Genomic DNA, 13,254 nt, shown 5'->3' on the forward strand with positions numbered 1-13,254 from the left:
CCTCAATACTCTTTCCCTGTGTTAATCAGCACAAGGAAAGAGGATGAAGCCCATTAAAACTTTTGACTACACAACATTACCAACTTTGACTACACAACACTTACTTCACAACATCAAAACATATGACTACACAATACACACACAAAAGGTTTTTAGGTGGAAAGACAGACCAACTTTACTCCTTCTAAAAAGAATACTGTGTTTGGACTGAACAACATGTTGGAAGAAAGGCAGAATATAAATTAAATATAATTTATATTAAGATAAAATAAACCTGGCCCTGAACTGGCAATAGTAGTGCAATAAACTATAGCCAAATCATCCCTCACACGTGCTCATCCAACTTCTGTTTAAAAGCATTCACTGAGAGGCAGTTGTTCATTCCTCCCTTCTCTTTGGGGTATAGCACCAAAATGGAATAATTTCCTGTTCAGTCCAAGATGAGTTTGTAAGATTTCAAAAGTCAAACATCAAATATGATCAAATACTAGATTGTACTGTACACCAGAAATCAACACAATGTAATATTATAATTGTCAGAGTCAGAGTGGTTATAGGTATTTCATATGTATGTATGTTTTCAATGTGTTTGTATTAGTATTATAATGTATTACAATGTATTAGTATTGCATTTCAAAGATGGATTCAGCTGTGTATTAGAATTGTTGTTAGAGGCAGAGAGAGAAAGAACCTTGAGACAGAGATAACAGAAATTCCTTTGCCCAGGGAAGAAAAAGGGAGTTACCCAGCTTGAAGATCAGGATGTTTATTTTTGCCTGCTTGTCTTGTACTGTGTGTCCGTTGCCATCTTTTAGTTCCAAGATGTAGTTTCTTTGTGTATAGACGCTTTAGTAAAGCTACCTTAGAATGATGCTGCCTGCGTTTGTTTATTTTGAAACCACACGCTTGCTGTGCCAGACTGGAGAGTCTGACTGCTAACAATTATTACCACTGTGAGATCCTTAGCTGGGAGTGATCGTGTTCTCCTTGAGTTTGTGACAAAGAGGAAAATGGAAACTAAGAAAAGTCAGACATAGATTCCAGGTGTTAGGACTTCAAGAAATTTAAGGAAATACTGAGTGTAATTCCATGGACAAAGATATTGACAAACTAGAACATGTCCACAGGAGGATGACAAAAATGATCAAAGGTCTGGAAACTGTGCCCTATGAGGAGTGGCTCAAAGAGCTGTCTATGTCAACTTTCAGCCAGTTTCCAATCTCCCCTTTTTGGACAAAGTCCTGGAATGTGTGATGGTCTCGCAACTCCAGGTGTTTTTGGAAGACACAGATTATCTAGATCCGGCACAGTCTGGCTCTAGGCCAGGACATGGAAGTGAAGCAGCCTTAGTCACCTTCGTGAATTATCTACGCCAGGAATTTGACAGGGAATTGGACAAGGGGAGTGTGTCCCTGTTGTTTCTGCTAGACCTCTCAGCAGCCTCCGATACCATTGACCATGGTATCCTTCTAGATTGCCTTCCAAGAATGGGCCTTGTGGGTACTGTTCTGCAGTGGCTCCAATCCTTCCTAGAGAGCCATTACCAGAAGATGTTGTTGGAGGACACCTGCTCATGGCTTATTTTGCCAACACAAAATAAAACATACAACAGATATCAGACTGGCCCCTTCTCTCCTGTCCTATAGAAGGCTGGTAAAAACTTGGCTGTGGGATCAAGCTTTTGGGACAATACAATAAAGCAGTGATAGGAAACTTTACAAGGCCAACTTAGATTTGAAGCAGATGACCAAGACGGTTTCAAATGGTATATGTTAAAATTGTGATAAATGTTTTTAATGTTTCTGTATGCTTATATGAATTCTTGCCCGGCATTGAATGTTTGCCGTATATATGCTGTGCTCTGCCCTGAGTCCCCTTTGGGGTGAACATGGCAGAATATAAATGTTTTAAATAATGATAAATAAAATAATACATCACACAGTCCTAGACACTTGGGAAGCGTCCCACGTGTGATCCAATACAACAGCCAGCAGAGTGACCTTGTCTGCTGTGGACTCATCTTGTTGTATTTCTAATAATAATAATAATAATAATAATAATAATAATAATAATAGCTGAAACCCCAGGGACCATCCACTCCAACCCCCTTCTGCCATGCAGGAAAAACACATTCAAATAACCCCCTGAGTGTGGGAGGGGGAAAGGGGTTTTGGAAACAAAAAAAAGTGTGTTGGGGGGGAGGTCTGGATGATGAGAAAAAGAGTCTGGGCAGCAAGGGAGGTGAAGGGGAAAGGGTCTGGGTGACAGGAAAAGGGGTCTGGTGGTGAGGGAGGCAGGGGAGAAAGGGTCTGCTTCTGCTGCTGATGTTGCTACTTTTGTTTCTGGCAGCTCCAACCTTTAATTTCCCCACATTTCTCAGGAGGAGGAAAGAGTAGAAAGCAGAGCCCTCACTATCACCCATGGAGCCCCAAGGGCTCCACAGAGCACAGTTTGAGAACCCTGCTATACACCCTCAAAACTGGCAAAACAGAAATTGGAACTCCTGAGGAAGTCAGGTTATTGCAGTGCTAGTAAAATGTTTTCAAAGCTGTATTTCGTGCCTGACATAAATATTAAGAGAACAATCCCCTTGGCCTGTCCAACAGAGAAACTTTCCTTGCGGTGACAGAATTTCTCATTTTCAACTCTGTATGAAAATCAGTGGCACCTAGCTGACCTAAAGTCACTAGATCTTGGAAGATAAACAGGTTAGTACTTGAATGGGATAACACCAAAATACCAGGTGCTGTAGGCTATGTTTTAGAGGAAAGAACTATCTAAATCACCTCTGAGTATTCCTCACCTCAGAAAACCCTCTGACCTTCATGGGGTCACCATAAGTCAACAGGAAGTCTTCTAGGCACATACACACTCATACATGGAAATTAGAGGCCATCTGTCTGAACAAATTTAACAACCAGATTTATCTTTTTTCAAATTTTCTAAATATATATCTTTGTTTGCTGAGAGTTGGCAGTGAGTGCATAGACAGGCATGGTAAGAGGGCAGGTGGATGGAATAAGACCATGGGCAAGCAGGTGGCTAAAGGAGGCAGGAAGCTATGAAGTGGCAGGAAAAATAATTGAAAATGTCTAGTGTGCAGATGAATTCTCTGTGTTTTTGAGATTGGAGACATTCCATCATGTCTGAAGAGCAGAAGGCACCTTTTTTAAACAAAAGAAGCATCATTTTCAATTAAACAAGCATTAAGACTATTATGAAAGCTGTTTGGAATATTCTTGTACACATCTTGAATTCTCCCCTGTAGGCTGTGTCCATGCACCTCCACTGCAATATGTAGGACATAAACAAACCAATAATAAGAATTGTTAAAATGTTGAATCCCTGTTGCTATTTGGTGTGGAGGAAAATGTGCAATCAGAGATAATGGCAGCTTCCCTCCCATGCCAAATAGCAGTTTCTGGGGGGCAATTTTCATCAGGAAAACAGTGTGGGCTCATCTTTGCACGCTGCATTCCTGACATTTATCTGTAGGACCCCCACAGCTGCTACATAACCTCTGAAGTACATACATATACACACACAGGAAGAGAGAGTCAAATTACATATTGTAACATTTCTTGCAATTTGATCCCAGATATGACCCATAAGAATTACCTGTAAATGTCTGCAATTTCTGGAGGGGATCTGACAAGCTTTCACCCAAGGATGGCATGGTTGATTGCTAGCATGATCTCCATTGCCTGGTATCTCCTCCTACGAAATGAAATTTAGGAAATAAAAAAGTGAAAGCAAGTAGCAGAAGGACTTGTTAGACAGATTGATGGTCTTATCAGATACACACACACACATACACCAGTCTTTAGTTAGTACAGAGAGCCAATGTTTAACCCTTGAGCTATAACTCTGGAGAACTGGGTTTGAATTCACACTTGGCCATGAAAGCCCACTAGGTGACCTTGGGCAAGTCATATATGTTTATAAAACCCCTTCATAGGTTTGTCTTAAGTTGGAAATGATTTGAAGTTGGTACACCTTGAATGGGTATTTTCCAGGATTCAGACTGAGGAGGCTCTAGTATCCCTTCCATCTTTGGTAAACATACCCATTTGCCATTTTTGCCCCCAGCCCCCCAGGTTTGCCTCTCTAAACCCTCTAACAGATGCGATTGCCCCTTGGGAACCAATAGGGCTGTTTTAGATCCAGGAATGGCCTTTGTCAAAATGAGAGGCAATGTCACTTGAGTTCTAATTTTGGAAAATGCTTTCACCAAGGCTTAAAACAGATCTTGGGGGCATAACACGCTAAAATCCTAAAACATGGCACCTAAAGTGATTTCGAGAAAACCTTCCCAAAATGGAGATAGCATGGAGTGAAAGACAGCTTTAGAGCTTAATGTGGGCCATGGGGTTCTCTTTGCACAACCCTGTTGAGGACAAGCCCTATGAGGAGCGACTTAAGGAGCTGGGCATGTTTAGCCTGAAGAAGAGAAGGCTGAGAGGAGATATGATAGCCATGTATAAATATGTGAGAGGAAGCCACAGGGAGGAGGGAGCAAGCTTGTCTTCTGCTTCCCTGGAGACTAGGACGCGGAACAATGGCTTCAAACTACAAGAGAGGAGATTCCACCTGAACACAGTGGAACTCTCTGCCCCGGAGTGTGGTGGAAGCTCCTTCTTTGGAAGCTTTTAAACAGAGGCTGGATGGCCATCTGTCAGGGGTGATTTGAATGCAATATTCCTGCTTCTTGGCAGGGGGTTGGACTGGATGGCCCATGATGGTCTCTTCCAACTCTTTGATTCTATGATTCTATGATTCTATGATGTATTATAAATAGTTTAGAATATCATGTCCAGCAACATTTGACCAGAATCCAATTATATCATGCACTGCAGTGAATTCCCTTTTCACTATTATAAAACAGATGGCTACAGTTCAATGGTTGACATTCCATGAGTCTAAATATTAAACCTTGCTTACAAAATTGCTTCATAAAGAAAACAATGAGTAAATTTAGCAATTCCCTTAGTGTTGTGAGAAAATCTTATAAAATTACACAATTTTCAAAGCCTATGTGCAATTCATGCTAATTCTGCACATAATTTGCAGAAATATTTGTGCAGAAACATTATTTTTGTGCATAAAAAGCTGTTTTCCATGCTGAAAATTGTTTCATATTTAAATCACTCACTTGTGAATTCTGCATAGAATAATTCTACAAATACATTTTCTGCATAAAACGCAACATTCTTCATGCAAAAGATAATATTTCTGCATGGAAATATTAACTCCAGTGCAATAAATACTGTTTTTTACACAAATAAATATGTGATTGTCTTTTTGGTAGGATTAGCCCAAATCACAAAGATTCTTACCAATCCTGAATTCTTCTCATTGGAATTTCTCTACAAACTTTTCAATTGTTTCAAATATTATTTCCATCCCTAACCATTTTATAGAGGCTTGAATCCCTTCTAGAGTAGCTCTCATGAATCAATTGGCTTTACCTATGAGATAGGTCACCTTTCAACAATTAATTGAATGCACTATTCTAGTTGGAACCTATCAAAATGACTTCATTCTTGGATAGTGCATAATGACTTATTCAGTCCCTCCATTGCACCGTTGGATTCACTGGGCTTGCAATAACAGCCACTTATCCATTTCCCATTGCATAATAGGATATTGAGAATACACATTGGCTGATATGCAAAAACTTTGCTATGTTTGTAGTCAGAAAAAGCATGGCATAGCACAATAACAATGTAGCAACATAAGCATAGATTTACACAATAGTAGCATGAAACAGGCTCTCATCTGTAGTTTGATGCCTATGCAGTAAGAGCCCCATAATCATGTAAACCATATCCATAGTTTCACTAACCTATACCCAGGAAAAATTGTATCTACAGGGATTTTCCGAATCCTCTGATTGATTATATGATCTGCTTACTCTGTGAGTTACTGTCAATATTGGAGGACATAAGGACCTTGGGAAGTCAGATCTGGCCACAGTGGTCCACGCTCTTGTTACATCCCAATTGGATTACTGCAATGCACTCTATGTGGGGTTGCCTTTGAAGACTGCTCGGAAACTCCAACTAGTCCAGCGGGAAGCAGCCAGATTGCTCACTGGAGCGGCATACAGGGAGCATACCACCCCCCTGTTGTGACAGCTCCACTGGCTGCCGATCCAATTCCGAGCACAATTCAAAGTGCTGGTTTTGACCTACAAAACCCTATACGGTTCCGGCCCAGTGTATCTGTCCGAACGGATCTCCCTCTACGTCCCACCTCGGAGTTTAAGATCTTCTGGAGAGGCCCTGCTCTCGACCCCGCCTCTATCACAAGTGAGGCTGGTGGGGACGAGGAGCAGGACCTTCTCGGTGGTGGCCCCTCACCTGTGGAACTCACTCCCCAGGGAGATTAGATCAGTGACTTCCCTTTTTTCATTCAGAAAAAAATTGAAGACCTGGATGTGGGACCAGTCTTTTGGACATTCTGGCAGCTAAAGAAAAGACCTTGATGATGGGCAAGAATTGACGGAACGGAATGGATTTATGGAACTCTGAACATTGAGCATGAGATTGTTTACTATTGTGTTATGTACTGATGATTTTAACCTGTTAACTGTTTAATTGCTTTTATGTATGTATGTATATTTGACATAGGCATCGAATTGTGCCTTCTTTTGTAAGTCGCCCTGAGTCCCCCCTCGGGGGTGAGAAGGGCGGGGTAGAAGTAACTGAAATAAATAAATAAATAAATAAATAAATAAAAGTTCACCCAAGGCTATTATGTGTTGTGCTGGGACAAGGTGATTCAATGGTGTTTAATCATGTTCACAGTTTCAGGTAAATCAGGGACCAGCAGGGAACAAATCCACCATGGATATAAGAGTCTTAGTATAGTGGAAGTGGGGGTTGACCATCAGTAAAAGTGCATGGACGACCAAGAGGTAGATGAAGGTGATGGTGACCTTGGTCATCTTATAAAAACTCACTCAAGGTCTTTCCTCCCTCCCTTGGAATTCAGTTTAAACACCTGCATAAAATCACTGCATGCTGATTTGCTGTAATCACACCTATGAACTGAAGAGCCCTTGTAATATTTCCCCCTTTTTTCAATATTTGAAGTGGGAAGGAAGGGTAGGCTTCAAATACCTTCCTGGCAATAACAAACATGGGCTGCCTTGTATAAATCTGTGTGAACAGCTTCTGGTTTGTCTCACTTTTTTTTACAAGGCTGATTGCAAGAGCACCTGGTGAGCAGTACAATTTTATCCTATTTTATTTTAATGAAGCAGGTTCTTTTGAGGCATCCTCTAAACACAGCACAAGTAGGTGCTCCAAGAAAAAATTGGATGCATTGAGATTTTGATTGATTGCCAGAACATAGTGCTATAATCAAACTGTTTGGAATACTATCAGCTACACATTTTTTGTATTATTCTACTTGTAATTATCACATTGTGATGTGATTATATCATCATTGGGAGAAAAAAGATATTTTGTATTCTGGAGGAAAAACTGTTACTTTCTGTTTCAAAGAGTGCCAAGGAAATACGTTCGGAGCCCTAAGTTTTTGAATGCTGTGATTTTCAAGAAACACACAAAATCTTTGCTGTGTCTTAACTTGAGTATGAACTGGTTTTTTATTTTATTCACAGCCAAAAAAAGTTACTCTTTTGGGGGATTTTATGTTCAAGGTCCCTCAAGTTGGCTGACAGAGATTTTTTGAGCTACAAACCCCAAATATAACTTTTCCAAGTTCTATTTTCACAGAAAAGATTTTTTTTTCCCCTGGAGAATGAACCTGGATTTGCAAATAACAGTAAAGAACAATCTGTCTGCTTGTTAGGGATGTAAAGAATATTAATGAGCTTTCTTGTTCTTGATGAGGAAGGAAGTCACAGCGGCCCATCAAAAAACTTTCAATGGTAGTAAGATGTTTCATCCTTCAGGAACAGTGGAAAGATCATGGGGGTTTTGTTTAGCCAATTCCTTTTTGATCCTTGTTGTGGTTTCTTGTTTTGCATGGAAAATGATATGGAGAAAAAACATGAGTTGCAATTTTACAAACAGAGATCAATTGATATAACTACAAGAAAGAGCACCATTGTGCTATGTCTTCAATGACACTGCTGCAAAAACCTTAAATTTGGAAATCAGATGCAGTCAATAATGATTATAAACATGAATCCCAAAAATTTGACTTACCAACTTATAACTACCAGAGGAGCCCCCAGTGGCACAATGGGTTAAATCCTTGTGGCAGCAGGACTGAAGACCAACTGGTCAGAGGTTCAAATCTGGGGAGAGCAGGAAGCTCGCTTTGTCAGTTTCAGCTCCCCATGTGGGGACATAGGAGAAGACTCCCACAAGGATGGTAAAACATCAAAACATCTATGCATTGCCTGAGGAACATCCTTGCAGACAACCAATTCTCTCACACTAGAAGCAACTCGCAGTTTCTCAAGTCACTCCTGACACACACACAAAAGAACCCTACCAGAATACCAGTCAATATGTAGTGATTCTCAACCTGTGGGTCACCAGATGTTTTGGCCTTCAACACCCAGATATCCTAACAGCTTTGTAGGGAGAGGGGTTAATATTATAATATTTGGATTTCATACAAAATTTGAACATTTCTTCATATCCAAGAGGAAATGATATATAGATTTTCTTTTAACTATTAACTTTTGACGATGTTGAATTGGTTGAGACGCAATGAGATATTCATTGAAAAAGGATAACAAAATGTTCTGCAGGATGTCCCGCAGAAACCAAGTTTTTGTAGTTTAATACACATGTTCCATGTTTTTATGATAGAATTAATTAGGAAATGACATTTATATCCTTCTTTCCTAAAGACCATTCACCCCAAGATGATCTTGGAAGTACTGATAATTCTACATTTACATCCACTACTGCATTCGAACATCTTATATGTTTCACTTATATCAATTCCATTTATTCTCCATAACAATGTTATTTGCTAGCCATAGCCATTTCACATATTCTTCACATCAATGTCACATATTGTCCCTTTTTTCCATAGATTACTGATATAGTTCTTGACCAGAACCAGTTCTTTCATTGTGTCTTCTGTCCCACTACATTCCTGAGTTCAGTTATTGAGGTAATCATAGGTCTTAGCACAAAGCTGAATATCCTGTCATCCCTCAACATTTGCAGTTTTGCCTTTTGTAGATGTAATATTCATGGATTTGATTAAAATGCTATATCTATAAATCTTTAGCTCTCCGGTGTGACTCTAAGGTCAGTTGGAGTCATGTTAAAGGGCCTAGACCAGTGGTTCTCAACCTGGGGTCCCCAGATGTTTTTGGCCTTCAACTCCCAGAAATCCTAAGAGCTGGTAAACTGGGTGGGATTTCTGGGAGTTGTAGGCCAAAAACATCTGGGGACCCCAGGTTGAGAACCACTGACCTAGAGATTTCCAGACAGAATTTCTCTCTAGAAACCTGTAGTTCAGTGGTTTTCAACCTGTGGGTCCCCAGTTGTTTTGGCTTCCAACTCCCAGAAATCATAACAGCTGATAAACTGGCTGGGATTGCTGGGAGTTGTAGGCCAAAACACCTGGGGACCTATAGGTTGAGAACCACTGCTCTAGTTCCTCAAATACAATTCTCTTGTCAGCTTCCAACAGAAGTCAACCATAACTGGGAAACCTAGAATGTTTAGAGATGTGTTCTTTCAAGTAAAGAAAAGCAATTTATTTATTTTAGTTTTTCATTTAAATTGGACTTTTGTGCCTCTGGCTCCAATGAAAATGGAGGGCTGGCTGTATTTATTTTTCTCAATTTTCCCCTTTTTGTTTCTCCAACACTTCTATAATGCAATACATAACCTCCAATTTTGATGCATTCGTGGGCTGGTACATTCAAACATATAAAGTAGGGATGCTAAAATATGATGTGGCAGGGTGAACATATTGTCAAGGGGTCTCCTTTCTCAATTTATTACAATGTATGATTAAAGAGGTGAAAAAAGTTCCTCTGAACTACAAGGAGATTCTTCATAGGGCAATTATTCCTGAAACAGAAACAGTCTCCACATGTTACAGTTACAGCTCCATTACAGAGTCACATATTACTTTTTTGGAGGGGTGGGGGGCTTTTGGATTTATACTCTTCATGAGGAACCATTGGTCAAAATAATACTTAACATGCATAATATCCTTGTTTTAATTAACAGAGGTAATTCAAGCAGCAGAGACTTAAGAGACTGAGATCTGATCAGATACTAGGAATTATTGGACGCACCATCGTTATGATGGTGATAAAGATAATGATTTTCTCATTAGTCTTTCCCTCCAAACTGAGATTCACAGCAACTTACAAAAATTAACCACACAGATAAAAGCACATGAAACTAGTCAGAAAATTAATGGAAAGACAGCACTCTAGCCTCATTAAGGCCTGGGAACAATTTTCAATAAGACCATCTCCTATGTTCCTCCTGAATGGAAGAGAACACAAGATCCATCTAGTCCAACATCCTGTTATGAAGGAATACACAATCAAAGTATCCTCAACCAATAATAATAATCATCATCATCATCATCAACAACAACAACAACATTTTATTTCTTACTCACCTCTCCTCACAGCTTACTAAAACACACAATCAAAATACATAATATTTTAAAAACACTCCATAAAATGCACATATTAAAATGTATTTCCATCCAATACATATTAAAATACATAAAACAAAAATTAGACATAGAATTGAAGTTTAAAAAAGGTCATTAAAACTGTCTGGGTAGGCCTGCCAGAAGATACAGGTTTTCACTTGTTTCTTAAATTCTGACATCAGATTTAGCTGTCGGTGCTCTTCTGGGAGGTCATTCCACAGCTGTGAGGTGGCCACTGAAAAGGTCCTCTGGGTGATGGTCGCCAGTCAGGTTCTGGCTGGTTGGAGCAAAGGACCTAAGTCTTCAGGACGGATTTTAGGGGGGAAGGTGATCCTGTAGGTAACCTGGACCCAAACCATGTAGGGCTTTAAAGGTCAAAACCAAGACTTGTACTTTGCCCAGAAACAAATTGGCAACCAGTGGAGTAACTTTACAATAGATGTGATATGGTCACTCCTTGATGTTCCCGGAACCAACCTGGCTGTCATATTTTGAACCAATTGGAGTTTCCAAACTTGGTACAAAGGTAACCAAATGCAAAGCACATTGCAAAAGTCCAACCTTGAGGTTACAATGCGTGCACTACCATCATTAGGTCTTCCAAATCTAGGAAGGGCACAGATGGTGAAGCTGATAGTAAGAACTCCTGACCATTCCACCTCCCTGGGCTGACATTTGGAGAGAAGGATCTAGGAGTACTCCTAAGCTGCTAACACAGACTTTGAGGGGATGGTAACCCCATTCAGAACTGGTTGATCCACCTCCATTTCCAGATTAGGACCCTTGATGGCAAGCATATCTGCTTTAGAAAGACCAGCATCCACTAATAGCAGTGATGCAAATGGATCTAAACACATAGAAGTTCAATGTATACATACAAATACAGTTGTCAGTAAAATATAGGATTGTTACATTTACATTTAACAGAAATAATTTGTTCTTTTCTCGAAAGATGAAAAAAATCCACTTCACATGGAGAAATATATTTGGGTGTCATCAGCATACTGATAACACCCCACCTTATGTCTATGGATGATCTTTCCCAGTAGCTTTATGTAAATATTAAAGAGCATTTGGGATAGAATGGTACCCTTCAGATTTTTTACTATTTCAGTCTTCCCTTCTCTGGGCCCATTCCAACTTGTCAATCTCCTCCTTGACTTGGGTTGCCCGGAAGCGGGCATAGTATTCCAGGTGAGAATGGATGTGCCTTAATCTTTCAGTGATTCAATCACTTGTTTTTTATCATCTCTCTGTGTCTCTCTATGCTTCTCTCTGCTGCTCTCACATACACACCATCACTGGGGCATAGCTTGAAACAAAAGGCATGATACTCCCCTGAAGCAATGAATATGTTGTAACAATTTTTCAAATGCCAGCTCTATCAAGGGATGCCCCCTTTCATTTTTACTTAAACAAATCCATCCGTCGGTGACATGAAAAGAGCAAATAACAGTTGATGCAGAGCAAATGCATTAGATAAACTCACTCGCGCAACCTCCATGTCTAAGTACCTTTGGAAGTCCAGGGGGATTGTTTCGCAGATGGCAAATTGTCTGACATGGATGTGAACTGACAAGGGCTTGCAACCTTCAATTATTACACAGAATCATTCGCAATTTAATGTGGGGATGCCAGACCTGGGAGCTTCACTTTAGATTATTATTCATTGGAGGACTACTGTCAGCTTCAGGGCAGGACACACTTGCAAGATTACGAGATGCCCTTTAGCAACTGCTGCTTTAAAGATTAGGAGACACAGAAACCAGGAGCTTGGGTGTCTTTGCTCACCCAGGTGAAGAGGTTAATCAGCCTCAGAGCAAATCTCCATGAGCAAATGCAAAAAAAAAAAAAAAAAAGACTACCAGAGTTCTCTTTCATTTCCATATTTTGACATTTGTCTGTAGATTAGGGTGATTGTTAGAATTTGGATTTCAGCTGTCAACTCAGAGCAATCAGAGCTCACCTCAGTGAGACTGACCAGATTCTATGTCAGGTATTATGTAGATGTGGTTGGGTCCCTTCTTATGTCAAGCTATATTAGATCTACCCAGAGGCCTCTAGACATTAATGCATAGCAATGAACACCACTACCCCACTACCCATGATTTTTTTTGTATATTCCTTTTGCATGCTTCTCCATTGTATATGAATGTGTCTCTCTTGCAGATTAAGTGTTTGCTCCAGATATCTCTGCAATGTTATCCAGAACAGACATCAAATAGGGAGCAAAGAAGGAGTGTTGAAAAGTGGGGACATAAGCCAAATATTTGAAATGTCCCTCCCCTTTTCATGGAGCCACAAAAGTGTCAGAGAGTTACAAGCTTGGGAGCATCCCAGTTTCTGAGATTTCAAAGCCAAGGATGGTTTTTAGTGATGTTTGAGAGGCAAAATAGTAAGGGAACGAGGAGACTAAGTGACTCCCCTGAAGGGCTTGTAGGAGCCATCCCAAAGTAGTTTGCAACAGGTCCAGCAAAACAGACACAAATCTGACAGCAAATTAATGAACTCTCATTAGAAGAAATTATCATTAAATAGAGGCTATTGTGCTTTTGACATATTATGAGATGGCATAACTCAATATAAAAGATGCAATATTTAGTAAATTGGAAGGCATGAAAAAAAAAAAGA

This window comes from Anolis sagrei, chromosome 3, assembly GCF_037176765.1.
Source record: "Anolis sagrei isolate rAnoSag1 chromosome 3, rAnoSag1.mat, whole genome shotgun sequence".
In the NCBI taxonomy this organism is placed as follows: Eukaryota; Metazoa; Chordata; class Lepidosauria; order Squamata; family Dactyloidae; genus Anolis; species Anolis sagrei.